The 13,625-nt window shown below is 41.9% G+C and overlaps 1 long non-coding RNA gene across 5 annotated transcripts; it reads left to right on the top strand.

Annotated features, from left to right (window-relative positions):
* Positions 1-3,372: 3,372 nt before the first annotated feature.
* LOC124048476 lies at positions 3,373-13,038 on the top strand. 5 transcript variants are annotated; one of them, XR_006841222.1, is made up of 13 exons: positions 3,373-3,665; positions 3,991-4,056; positions 4,411-4,571; positions 6,058-6,175; positions 6,464-6,535; positions 8,503-8,886; positions 9,152-9,384; positions 9,769-9,938; positions 10,333-10,672; positions 10,802-10,911; positions 11,621-11,726; positions 11,924-12,095; positions 12,209-13,038. It is a non-coding gene; the product is annotated as an uncharacterized LOC124048476 (long non-coding RNA). The 5 variants fall into 5 exon arrangements; XR_006841220.1 differs by having other exon boundaries at positions 10,802-11,726; XR_006841221.1 differs by having other exon boundaries at positions 3,374-3,665; positions 10,333-10,911.
* Positions 13,039-13,625: the final 587 nt, after the last annotated feature.

The following is a 13,625-nucleotide window of genomic DNA, read 5'->3' as shown; positions in this document are numbered from 1 at the left end:
CTTAAAGAGGTGGGGTTTCAGGTGTCTCCGGAAGGTGGTGATTGACTCCGCTGTCCTGGCGTCGTGAGGGAGTTTGTTCCACCATTGGGGGGCCAGGGCAGCGAACAGTTTTGACTGGGCTGAGCGGGAGCTGTACTTCCTCAGTGGTAGGGAGGCGAGCAGGCCAGAGGTGGATGAACGCAGTGCCCTTGTTTGGGTGTAGGGCCTGATCAGAGCCTGGAGGTACTGAGGTGCCGTTCCCCTCACAGCTCCGTAGGCAAGCACCATGGTCTTGTAGCGGATGCGAGCTTCAACTGGAAGCCAGTGGAGAAACGGAGGAGCGGGGTGACGTGAGAGAACTTGGGAAGGTTGAACACCAGACGGGCTGCGGCGTTCTGGATGAGTTGAAGGGGTTTAATGGCACAGGCAGGGAGCCCAGCCAACAGCGAGTTGCAGTAATCCAGACGGGAGATGACAAGTGCCTGGATTAGGACCTGCGCCGCTTCCTGTGTGAGGCAGGGTCGTACTCTGCGGATGTTGTAGAGCATGAACCTACAGGAACGGGCCACCGCCTTGATGTTAGTTGAGAACGACAGGGTGTTGTCCAGGATCACGCCAAGGTTCTTGGCGCTCTGGGAGGAGGACACAATGGAGTTGTCGACCGTGATGGCGAGATCATGGAACGGGCAGTCCTTCCCGGGAGGAAGAGCAGCTCCGTCTTGCCGAGGTTCAGCTTGAGGTGGTGATCCGTCATCCACACTGATATGTCTGCCAGACATGCAGAGATGCGATTCGCCACCTGGTCATCAGAAGGGGGAAAGGAGAAGATTAATTGTGTGTCGTCTGCATAGCAATGATTAGAGAGACCATGTGAGGTTATGACAGAGCCAAGTGACTTGGTGTATAGCGAGAATAGGAGAGGGCCAAGAACAGAGCCCTGGGGGACACCAGTGGTGAGAGCGCGTGGTGAGGAGACAGATTCTCGCCACGCCACCTGGTAGGAGCGACCTGTCAGGTAGGACGCAATCCAAGCGTGGGCCGCGCCGGAGATGCCCAACTCGGAGAGGGTGGAGAGGAGGATCTGATGGTTCACAGTATCGAAGGCAGCCGATAGATCTAGAAGGATGAGAGCAGAGGAGAGAGAGTTAGCTTTAGCAGTGCGGAGCGCCTCCGTGATACAGAGGAGAGCAGTCTCAGTTGAATGACTAGTCTTGAAACCTGACTGATTTGGATCAAGAAGGTCATTCAGAGAGAGATAGCGGGAGAGCTGGCCAAGGACGGCACGTTCAAGAGTTTTGGAGAGAAAAGAAAAGAAGGGATACTGGTCTGTAATTGTTGACATCGGAGGGATCGAGTGTAGGTTTTTTCAGAAGGGGTGCAACTCTCGCTCTCTTGAAGACGGAAGGGACGTAGCCAACGGTCAGGGATGAGTTGATGAGCGAGGTGAGGTAAGGGAGAAGGTCTCCGGAAATGGTCTGGAGAAGAGAGGAGGGGATAGGGTCAAGCGGGCAGGTTGTTGGGCGGCCGGCCGTCACAAGACGCGAGATTTCATCTGGAGAGAGAGGGGAGAAAGAGGTCAGAGCACAGGGTAGGGCAGTGTGAGCAGAACCAGCGGTGTCGTTTGACTTAGCAAACGAGGATCGGATGTCGTCGACCTTCTTTTCAAAATGGTTGACGAAGTCATCTGCAGAGAGGAGGAGGGGGGAGGGGGCGGAGGATTCAGGAGGGAGGAGAAGGTGGCAAAGAGCTTCCTAGGGTTAGAGGCAGATGCTTGGAATTTAGCGTGGTAGAAAGTGGCTTTAGCAGCAGAGACAGAGGAGGAAAATGTAGAGAGGAGGGAGTGAAAGGATGCCAGGTCCGCAGGGAGGCGAGTTTTCCTCCATTTCCGCTCGGCTGCCCGGAGCCCTGTTCTAGTTGACTACTAATACATCGAACGTGCCAGTATATTAACTATATGCTATCTAACTAACTACCCAACTCTGTGTGTTTCACTCTCAGAGCGCACACTGGACGCTCTAGTTGATCCGAGCATTCTGAACTCACAATGACAGTCAAGCACCTAAACTAACTAGCTAACGTTGGCTAGCTTGCTCGCTACTTCCAGATACAAATTAGAGAACACCTCACTCTGACCATTTTACTCTCCCTAGCAGAGCTGTTTATGCTGTTTTCATGTTATCCAGAGCGTTGGTGACTAACAGTGCAGCTGGCAATAATATAATTACGCTTTTTGCTGATGTTTACTGACACCAGCTGTATTCAACGGTGTTGAGCGTTTGTAAATTCGGCACACAGATGAGTGTGCTCTGAAATCGTCGGAGTAGATAGCCGGAGTGAATATACAAACGCAACCTATTGACTTGATTATTCATGTCATTCTTAGCTTAGTTAAGTTGTATAGTCGCTGTGCGTTCTCAATGGACATTGTTAATGAAGTCGTAATATATAATGCTAAAAAGCTAGCAAGTTGCATAGCAACAGCATCAACTTCCGGTAAACAGGCGAAGCGCTAGTATGCTCAACAGGAAGAATACTGTTAGTTTATTTCAGTATACTGTAAACAAATAGTATGTAGTATATACTCAAGTATGTAGTATACAGTATGTTAGTATGGGTATTCGAGCACAGCTAGTGTCTCTGTGTCTGTATCTTCCCCCTCGCAGGGGCTTGCCAACTTCACTTTCACTTATCCCACTTAACATTAAGTGTTTGTGCAGCATAGAGAGAAAGTCTCGTCATTCACCATATCATCTCGTTACTTTGCATTCCCTCACTGCTGGAAGTGTTGTAAACATTATTGTTTTGTTGTCTATTCCTGTGTTTTTGGCTATTTGCCTGTGTTTTCAGCCCAACCTCACATTCAATTCGCGCATATATGTACAAAATGTATTTCAGTAGATTTCGTGCGCTTTTGTGCATTTTTGTGTGGTTCAATTCGTTCGAAAATATACGAATTTGTGTGCAACTTAATTGGTGCGATAATACACGAATTTAACCAGTAGGCGACACACAAGCCTTTTGCAACAACCGTAGACGCGATAGCCTGTATTTCATGATTTATTTAACGTTATGAATATGTAGATATTTTGTATTTTTTAAATTCCTATTAAAACAATGTGTTTGTATCCGTATATGTACTGTTATCGATTTTTATGAACAGACTTTCAGTATAGAATGAATGTAAGCAATGCATGATGGCGAATCCATGTATTTCTTACAAAAAATAAACGTGTAAAACATTTTTATTGACCAGAATGTAACTGAAACACAATAGCAGCCTTGCCATTGTCCATAAATACCAAAACATTGTTTTTCTTATAACATTTGGGGAAACGTATGTTGTCATTATTGTAGTCTTAAATTTAGTTGGCCAACCAAAATTACCAAAACGTTAACCCGTACTAAGGCTAGGGTGGTTGAGTGTAAACACATGGCTCTGAGTGTAAGCACCTTTTCACAAGAAACGTTCTTGTGTTCAAATGACCGTCAGTGCGAAATAACTAGAAAGCTTTCGTATTTCAACTTGGCTGCACCACTGCGTCGACCTGTGGCTTGCGGAAAAACACCGGAAAGTTTCTAGCCTACCGGAATGTTACAAGAACAAGAATGGTTACATGACATTCGGCCATGTGACATTTGTTGTTTATAGATTTTTCGCCCACATATCGACTCTGGACAGATAAAAGGTAGGTCGCCAGTTCGTCCCTTGTCAGAAATACAGCATACATACACATTTGTTTTGTGTTTGTTAAAGTCTTTGGTTTAAAAAAAAAACCTGTTAAACCAGTAAGGAAGGTTACGTAACTAAGGTGAATAAAGAAAGTTGGATACACAACATAGAATGTTTTGATATTTTTGTTGCATTACTTGCGTATATTTGGATATCATTCTCACTTATTATTTTAGCCACCTATACATTAGGCTATATATTCCCCTTTTTCCTCTTTGCATCTTCAAAGAAATACACATAGTCACTTAATCTGTATTCATCTTGCGACTTCTCCTTGGAAGAAGGTGAGAGGGACCCTAGGAGGGACGTAAAGGAGTTGATGAAATCCTGTTAAGACAGACAATCAGGTGAGAGTTGGGCCTAACTAGTCAATGATCTAAATTGATCAAAACTTGTAGACACTAGCCTTTAAGTACTGGAGTTGCACACATGCCATAGAACAACATGAACAAGGAAGTGACAGACTAATAGTGCATTGTTGGTAAAGACTGACTGATCTGTGTGATAATAGATATGCATTTGTTATGCAAAGTGATTTGTAGATCAGTCAGTCTGTGTGTGGAGGAGGATGAAGACCTTTAGTGACGTACAGGACATAGTAAAACACACGCTATCAAAGACATGCAGCTTTTCTCATAGACTGGGGAGAATGTGAAGGAATGTGTTAGGATTGGAAGTTTTCTCTTTATGTTTCTTTTGAGATGGTATGGCCTCTGAAGACCCCCAAGACCAACTGGTTGAGGCTATTAAAAAGGCAGAACGCCTTGCCGAGGAGCTCAACCAAGAAAAGGACCCACAAGCCCAACTGGATGAGGCCATTAACGAGGCAAAAAGACTGGCTGAGGAGCTCAACCCAGAACGGGTAATGTAACAAGTCGTACATTACCGGTAATGTAACCCCTACAGCTCCCATACGTGCATAAATATTCCCAACACAACCCCAGCTTTATGATTTATCATTGCCTTTTGTTTGTCAAAGTAGACCCCACCTGGCACAAATGTGAATTTAAACGTAGACTCCGTGATATGACCTGAACACGGGCACCAATGATATTTTTTATTTATTTATTTCACCTTTTATTTAACCAGGTAGGCTAGTTGAGAACAAGTTCTCATTTGCAACTGCGACCTGGTCAAGATAAAAGCGTAGCAATTCGACACATAGAACAACACAGAGTTACACATGGAATAAACAAAACATACAGTCAATAATACAGTAGAACAAAATAAAACAAAAAGTCTATATACAGTGAGTGCAAAAGAGGTAAGCTAAGGAAATAAATAGGCCATGGTGGCGAAGTAATTACAATATAGCAATTAAACACTGGAATGGTAGATCGGCAGAAGATGAATGTGCAGGTAGAGATACTGGGGTGCAAAGGAGCTAAATAAATAAATAAATACCAGTATGGGGATGAGGTAGGTAGAGGGGCTCTTTACAGATAGGCTAAGTACAGGTGCAGTGATCTGTAAACTGCTCTGACAGCTGTTGCTTAAAGCTCGTGAGGGAGATGTGAGTATCCAGCTTCAGAGATTTTTGCAATTCGTTCCAGTCATGGGCAGCAGAGAACTGGAAGGAAAGACGACCATAGGAGGAATTGGCTTTGGGGGTGACCAGTGAGATATACCTGCTGGAGTGCGTGCTACGAGTGGGTGCTGCTATGGTGACCAGTGAGCTGAGATAAGGCGGGGCTTTACCTAGCAGAGACTTGTAGATAACCTGTAGCCAGTGGGTTTGGCGACGAGTATGAAGCGAAGGCCAACCAACGAGAGCGTACAGGTCGCAATGGTGGGTAGTGTGTGGGGCTTTGGTGATAAAACGGATGGCACTGTGATAGACTGCATCCAGTTTGTTGAGTAGAGTGTTGGAGGCTATTTTATAGATGACATCACCGAAGTCGAGGATCGGTAGGATGGTCAGTTTTACGAGGGTATGTTTGGCAGCATGAGTGAAGGATGCATTGTTGCGATATAGGAAGCCGATTCTATATTTAATTTTGGATTGGAGATGCTTAATATGAGTCTGGAAGGAGAGTTTACAGTCTAACCAGACACCCAGGTATTTGTAGTTGTCCACGTATTCTAAGTCAGAGCCGTCCAGAGTAGTGCCCATTGAGCATGAGGCACAAGGGTGCACTTGTTAGCATCCGTGTGAACTTCTACACATTTAAGCTGTGTGAGTGAGCCAGAACGTGGGTCTACTGCAGGTGCCTTTCCTGACAAATCACTTCACCTTATGTGAAAATACAATTATTGCTTGTGTTCCATATGTGCACAAGCAAGCCATGCTTGTGGGAGACTTTTATTAGTGGGCCAGCCATGATAATTGAAATGCACTTTTTTTTTAGGAAAATAAGAAGAAAAAGACAAACAAGCCTCCAGGGATTAGGTTCAGATGGAGACAAAGGGATGAGAGAGGACAGATTGTTCCTCAAACCAGGAAGGCAACTACATCCACTTCTGTTGGTAAGTTTCATCCCATCTAGGTGTTTAATTTTATTGGTCCCTGATGTGACTTTTTCCTTTCAAACATACTGTATCATAGCATATCAAAGGTTTGTTGCTGTGCCATAGGACCTGTCTAGTACCATCTACCCACAGCACATAATATATTATATGCAAGTCTGATCCCATCTTTCCCTGTCTCTAACTGTTGTCTGTCTCTGATGAAAATACATATTTAACGAAAGGAGAGTCAGAACTCCAGCAAATCTTTTCTAATTAAAAAGCTTTTTATTATCTTTTTTTTTTCAGCTCCAAGGGCCAGTACATCAAGAGCCAGACTAGTGCAACCTTCTGGACCAGTCACTGAGGAGGAAGAATCAGGTATTGATGAGTGATTGTATATATTAATCTACACAATTCCTTGTTATTCAGTGGCCTTGTAATTCATTTATTGTATTTTTATTAAATCTGTAATTGGTAGTTGAAACAATAACAAAGCACACTCCCCTCCCCTGTTTTTGAGTGATGGGGTTGGTGAAATGTAACCACTTTCAATTTATTGACAGAGCTATTATTGCAATAACTTACCATCAATGTTATTAAAATAATAATAGTTTTAACCATATATCATTAATATAAATCAAAAAATGGCTTTATCAACTTCTGAATGCCCGTTTAAATCTAATCCTTTCCTTTTTTGCATATCTTATTTTAGAGACTAGTGGGTTAGAATCCACTCCAGTTTTAAACATTGATGAAGAAGTAGGCATGTTAATATTGTTTTACTTTCAAAATTGGGGTCCATCTTGGTGTTACTGAATTATACTGCACGACATCTTTATTTTCGACAGTGATGCAACATTTTTAAATGTGCCTCAAGTCTCCAGAATTTGGGATTTGAGATCATATGTTTGATATGAGGTTACAGTACAGAATGTCACCTTTTACTTCAGGGATATTTTCAGACTTTTCTGATTTACCGGTTTGAAATGAAAGCACTTTATATGTCTAGTTGCAAGTTTTATTAGTCGTATGTACAGGATACGGATGGTAACACGATCCAACGAAATTCTTACTTGCAGGTAGCTTCTCGACAAAGCAATTGAAAATGCTGGAGTATAGAGACAAATTCAACATTTTAGCATCACTGTCCAAATACTTCTGTAGGGGAGTGCAACAACAATATCCTGGCAGAGATTTTTCCTCCACATTTCCTTTAATATGAAGCAATCTGCCATTCCACATTATGGAATTAGTCTTAGTTGAATGAATTCAAATCCACTATTGTAATGTTTACACAGTGTCGTTCCTTTTTGTAACCACTGTCTGTAATTGTGGAAGCTGGAAGCATTTGTCTTTGAGGAGTTTACTCTGTAGTCAAAAACCTGAAACCCCACCTCTTTAAGGAATACCTAGGATAGGATAAAGTAATCCTTCTCATCCCCCCCTTAAAAGATTTAGATGCACTATTGTAAAGTGGCTGTTCCACTGGATGTCATAAGGTGAATGCACCAATTTGTAAGTTGCTCTGGATAAGAGCGTCTGCTAAATGACTTAAATGTAATGTAAATGTAAAATACACTGAGTGTACAAAATATTCCTAATATTGAGTTGCACTCCCTTTTGCGCTCAGAACAGCCTCAATTCATCAGGGTGTGGACTCCACAAGGTGTCGAAAGTATTCCAAAGGGATGCTGGCCCATGTTGACTCCAATGCTTCCCACAGTTGTCAATTTGGCTGGATGTCCTTTGGCTGGTGGACCATTCTTGATACACACGATTAAATGCGGATCGTGAAAAACCCAGCAGCGTTGCAGTTCTTGACACAAACCGTTGGACCTGGCACCTACTACCATACCCCTTTCAAAGGCACTTAAGTATTTTGTCTTGCCCAGTCACCCTCTGAATGGCACACATCCATGTCTCAATTGTCTCAAGGCTTAAACATCCTCCTTTAATCTGTCTCCTTCCCTTTATCTACACTGAGGTGGATTTAACAGGTGACATCAATAAGAGATCATAGCTTTCACCTGGTCAGTCTGTCAGGGAAAGAGAATGTTTTGTACTCAGTGTGTTGTTGCTGTTTTAAGAACATTCAGAATTTATTTTCGAAGATGGGATCAAGTTCTATTGTGTGATATTCCAATTTAGACTTTACTCAACATTTTGGTCTGCCCTGTAATTGAATTTACTGTAGAATCAAAGCTGAGGCTTTTGGCTTGTCACACCATAGATTGTGCATAGATATATTTGCTGTCACCTACTGACAGCCCAATATGTGTTTTAATAGATTCATTATATCATATTCTTACTTTAATCCTTTTCCCATTTGTGTGTTTTCAAAAAAGCAATACTTTATAGAGAAATGAACATCCTCCTAGCTGACTTAGAAGACCCTGAGTGTTCAAATCCTGCTGTGCCTGGTGCATCACACAGTTGGAGTGTGAGGAAGGAACTCACAGGAGGGAGTCCAGGCCTGAGATTGTAGATTCTCTGCTGGCTGCAGAGCATGTTTCTCAGAAGATCTGTCAGTCATGCAATGTGAAAAGGGCCATTCTGCGATGTAGAGACTCTGCCGAAACAGCTTTATTGCGAAGGCTGTGATGTCTCTACACATGCAAAGTTCCCCCTGCACAACAGAGAGTCCATGATCGAGGGGTTCTACACGCCCCTTCCTCCAACTACAGCCATATCTCTCCACAGTGATGGCAAATATACACTTCATGAACAGGGTGTGCTTTCATTTTTTTTGCAGCTGAATGTATTATATCAAAGTTCAAATGTATTCTTGTTTATTGTTGTATATAAATATTGTCCCTATATTGTTTCTTACCATTGGATGTACCAGAGGTGATATGTGGTTGCCTGACAAGCACCATCCATGTTGGCCCTGGGAAACATATAATACTCGTAGGAATAAATGGTATGTGCGATATCTACAAGAACCAAACAGTGATGTAAAACAACATTAATTCAGATTACATTTCTTTCCTCAAGGTCGCTACAATGTCATAGTGCCTGTGCTTACCTGCACAACTTGTCTTAGCACCTGGACAGCAAACTTGGCAGATCTGATAAAGAATGGGTACTGGCCTGCCACTGTCAACTGTGACACCATATACCAGGTAGATGTGTTCAGCTCTTTTGAGGAGCTGGAAGTGTCAGCCCCAGGAATGTCCCGTCTGGCATTTATGCGGATTTTGGAGCAGCGAACTGACTTCTTTGGCAGGGTAACAATCAATTATACTCAGCTTTACCAATGTATGACTTCAGGTTAACTATGTTACATTTTGTTACAACACTTTGTGTAACATAACTTTATTTCCAGTACTATAACTATGTTAAAACTTCAGGTCTCTTGCTACAGTATGTGTTAGCCTCCTGCACCACTGTGCTGCCATGCACCTTATCTGTGCCCCTCTTGCATCCAATATTTCCTGCTCTTTACAACATAAGTACTCATCCTACTTTGCATTGGCTTTCACCTGCTTTGCTGTCAACACTATGTACTGGCCCTGCTTTAACTCAAATCCAGTCAGCCATAGTGAATGATAGTATGTTTTGTTTATACTATTGTTGTAAGTTATTTTCTATATGTATTTTTCCCTTACCAGAACGGAATGATCTGTGGGGACACTTTTCAAAAAAGCTTCGAGTGGACGTACTGCCGCTCTGAAATTGATTAGGTCTGTGATATACAGGACTTTGACTGCCCAGCCTATTCACCCAGCATGCTTGCAGTGTCAGTGGACGGGAACAAGAAGCTGTATCGATTCAAAAAACGGTATGTAAAAGTATTCATAATTGATCAAATAACACCGTCGTCTATATAATTTAAACAATCCAAACAAGGTTTGTCTTTTCCTTGTCCAGTGTGAACGTTTTCAAATGCAGTTTGTAATGAAATGAATTATCAACATTGTCAAGTGTCCCACAATCAGTTGAGTTTGATTATTTCATGTCATATATTTAACGTGTTTCACGTATCCTTTCAATCCGATTGATGACAAAGGATTCTTTGATGGCGTTGACAGTCAATCTCCAACTTCTGATCTCCATTGTAGCGAACACAGGGGGTAGCTCAATGCCCTCAGCTAGATTTTTAAAAACCTAACCACTGTCCCGTTAACCCCCCCAAACATAATTTCTTCCTATACTCTTCTACTTCATTGTCTAAGGTTATGGAAAAGGAGTATGTGGAGAATCCCAGTGGACAGCAGCTAAAGAGTCATCAAGGAATACAAACGACAAACTTGATGAAGAGGGACTCGAAGTAGCCGTCTCTCGCCATGGAATACTTCTAAGGGGCCTCAACATGATGCGTGGAGAGATATTTGCGTCCCCACGGTTCTTGCAGAAGGAACTGTCTGGCAGCAGGAACATACAATTCATGTGATCTGCAAATTTTGGCCATACCTGACCAAAGTTGCCCTTCATTGTCCAGAGCTCGCCACTCTTCTAAACATGAAGCCACTTCTTTCTGTCATGCATGCAAAGGCACATCGTTTGAAATGCGAGGTAAGTTTCTTTATTAAACTGTTCAAAGAGAATTTCCAGCTTCAGTCCTTTACAAGGCTTCCTATTTAAATGTTTGTTATTCACATAATTGCAATATCAAGTCTATATTAAAAAAAAATGTAAATTAAGATTAAGTGGGGAGGACGGAATCAGGAAGGAGCTGGCACAACTCTGGGGGAGGAAGTGGAACAGCTTCTTGTTGAGGGCTGCAATCTGTTCCAAGCAAATGTCCAAAGGAGGTAAACATTTTGTTTAAGGTTCTATTCAGCTATGTTAATACTTATCTGGAGTAAGGAGTTCTATTTGGCATTTCTAGCAAGAACAGACATGCTAACCATCCAGGCTATGGGGTGGAACAGAAGGAAGAAAAAACCTGAGTATTGTCCAGAAGATACTTGAAGGTGTATTGTGTGGATCAATGCATTTATTTTAGAGCTATTATATCTAATGTAATGTAAATCTATGGATTTAATTGATTTAAAAACAATTAGTTATTCTGTTTAGTTTGTCATAATTCTCAGACAACAGCAAAAATATAGGAGACCCAGCCTCTCAAAGTTTAAGAGTGATTTGGGTGTTAGGCGATGAGACTCTGTACAACAGAAGTTCAGCAATGGGATAATACAGGTAAATGAATACAAAATATAAATAATCCTAAATGTAACTCTCCTGGACTGTCACCTTGACGTAGTGGAGAGGCTTGTGTACTCCAATGACTCTGAGAGCTAACCCTCAAGAGGGTGTATTCCACCGACATGTGCAATCAAGCGGGACGGGTAGGAGGCAGACTAAACATTCCCTGGTTATCCAGGTTGGGGCTCATTCACCGCCCACATAACAAGTCATTTGTTACAGAAACCTTCACAGGCCCTATATTCCTCCAGGAAGTGAGTGCAACTTCTCAGCATTGGAGATACGTTGTTAATTTATAGATGTACTGTATTTCAGAGGAAACAAATGAGAACATGGGACGGTCCCCAGGTACTACAGAGAACAATTGAAGTCCTGTTTCTTAGCATCAAACAAAGGAAACAGAACCTCTACCGTCAGACAGGTTTGTTACATTCCCTGAATATTGAATAGAACGCACTTCATTTCTCGTTAATTTCAAAGCAATGCAATGTAGCAAATAATTCCATTCTCCTTTCGTTTTGATGAGAGATGTTTTGTTATCCGTGTTTGTTCAGTTGCGTAAACACAGACAGCACTGCTAAAGTTACAAAACCACATTGCATTCTTATGAATTTACAGCTGACCTACACAAAGAAAGTAGCCTATGACCGGGTGATGCTCCTGAGACGGCTGAAGGAGGAAGAGTTAATTGACCTAAAGGAAGTCTAGCAGCACTGGGAAAGCCTAAAGAGGCAATCTGAGAATGTGAAGGACCTTGCTTCACATGTGGCACTTGACCTAAGCAGGCAAAGTAGGGGAACGTTCATTAATATGTACATTTGTTGTTGGCACCTTGTAAATTGCTATTGTACTTAAGGAATACGTCATTGTATTTACCCTACACATTACGATTGTTGGTGTTAGGCTGGCAATTGAATCAGTCGGAAGCTGGGAGCAGAGGTCTCTTCTCCATGCTTCAGAGGAGAGTCAGCAGCCTCAGAAGACACCAGGACTCTGTCAAACTGATATACAGCAAAGCTATGGGCCAAGACACCTCCCACCTAGAAAATAACTTCATAGATGACCTCCTGGAAGAGGACCTAGATGACATCTATGACAGCATCCACTACAGCTCTGATGATGAGGAATCTATCACAGACTGAAGGTGTTCTGCCTTCCTAAGGAAAAATAGTTTGAACATTTTATGGGGAAAAATTATCATCCACTTTTGGATTCTTTAAGAATATAATTGATAAATGCCTCATGAATATAGTTCACCTGCCGTACCCCATCAGATCCCAAAATAGATATTTTTTTCTACTCGAATGTTTGTAAACAAAGTAAATGTAAACATACGAGCGTGTGTCAAAACTCATTCCACAGGTGAGCCGAGTGTCTGCGCTCCTCCCATAATTGATGAATTAAGGTCACTAATTAGTAAGGAACTCCCCTCACCTGGTTGGGTAGGTCTTAATTGAAAGGAAAAAACAAAAACCAGCAGACACTAGACTCTCCATGGAATTGAGATTGACACCACTGGACTATAGCCGCAAAACATAGTTTAAATTATGGTTACATTTCTCCATCCCCATCCCTCTGCTTTTTACAGAACCACTGGTGGGGAGAACGATTTATTGTTTCACCTGGTGATTTCAGATTTAAACATTGTTAAACTGTAATGTACTGTGCTTGTTAGTTTATATTAGTATTGTATTAGTTTTAAAAAAATTAAAAAAGGTTATCCTTGTCTTCAAGTAATCGTTTGCATCCTGATGGAGCTACATTAGTCATGGGCTTTTAAGTCAACGATTCCTTATGTATGAGATGTACAAATGCTTAACTAGTACTTTGACCAGTTACTTATTTACTCTCAAGGAGCTTTACTTGTACTTGAGTACAATAGCTGACTCCCATCAGCTGCAGATGAAACCGGTTAGTTGAAAAATGTTGGCTAGAATCTACAGGCACTCGCAATGAATCATCAAAAGTATGGACACAGAATGATTGAAGTGATCCATATATAATATCTGTGTGGAGAAAAATTGTGTTTAAATTAAGGACCATGACAAGAAAACCTGCCGATGAAAAGCAGAAAGTTTCACTGGAACTTTGTCAATATTATAATTGCAAAACAACATGAAGTTAAGGCCACCAAAAGTAGAGAAGACATGATGAGGAATACAATTCCAGATAGAAGTGGGTCTTAGAAATTGTTTCATCCAATTGATGTTTAAATTAGTCATATCCAGAAAATTAATTCCACCATTCTCATAAGTGTTCATTCCAACAGTGTTCCTAATGTAATGGGTACGGTTTCTCATAAGAAAGTTGAAAAGCATCT

This window comes from Oncorhynchus gorbuscha, linkage group LG11 (assembly GCF_021184085.1).
Source record: "Oncorhynchus gorbuscha isolate QuinsamMale2020 ecotype Even-year linkage group LG11, OgorEven_v1.0, whole genome shotgun sequence".
In the NCBI taxonomy this organism is placed as follows: Eukaryota; Metazoa; Chordata; class Actinopteri; order Salmoniformes; family Salmonidae; genus Oncorhynchus; species Oncorhynchus gorbuscha.
This window is presented reverse-complemented; position numbering and strand designations above follow the sequence as displayed.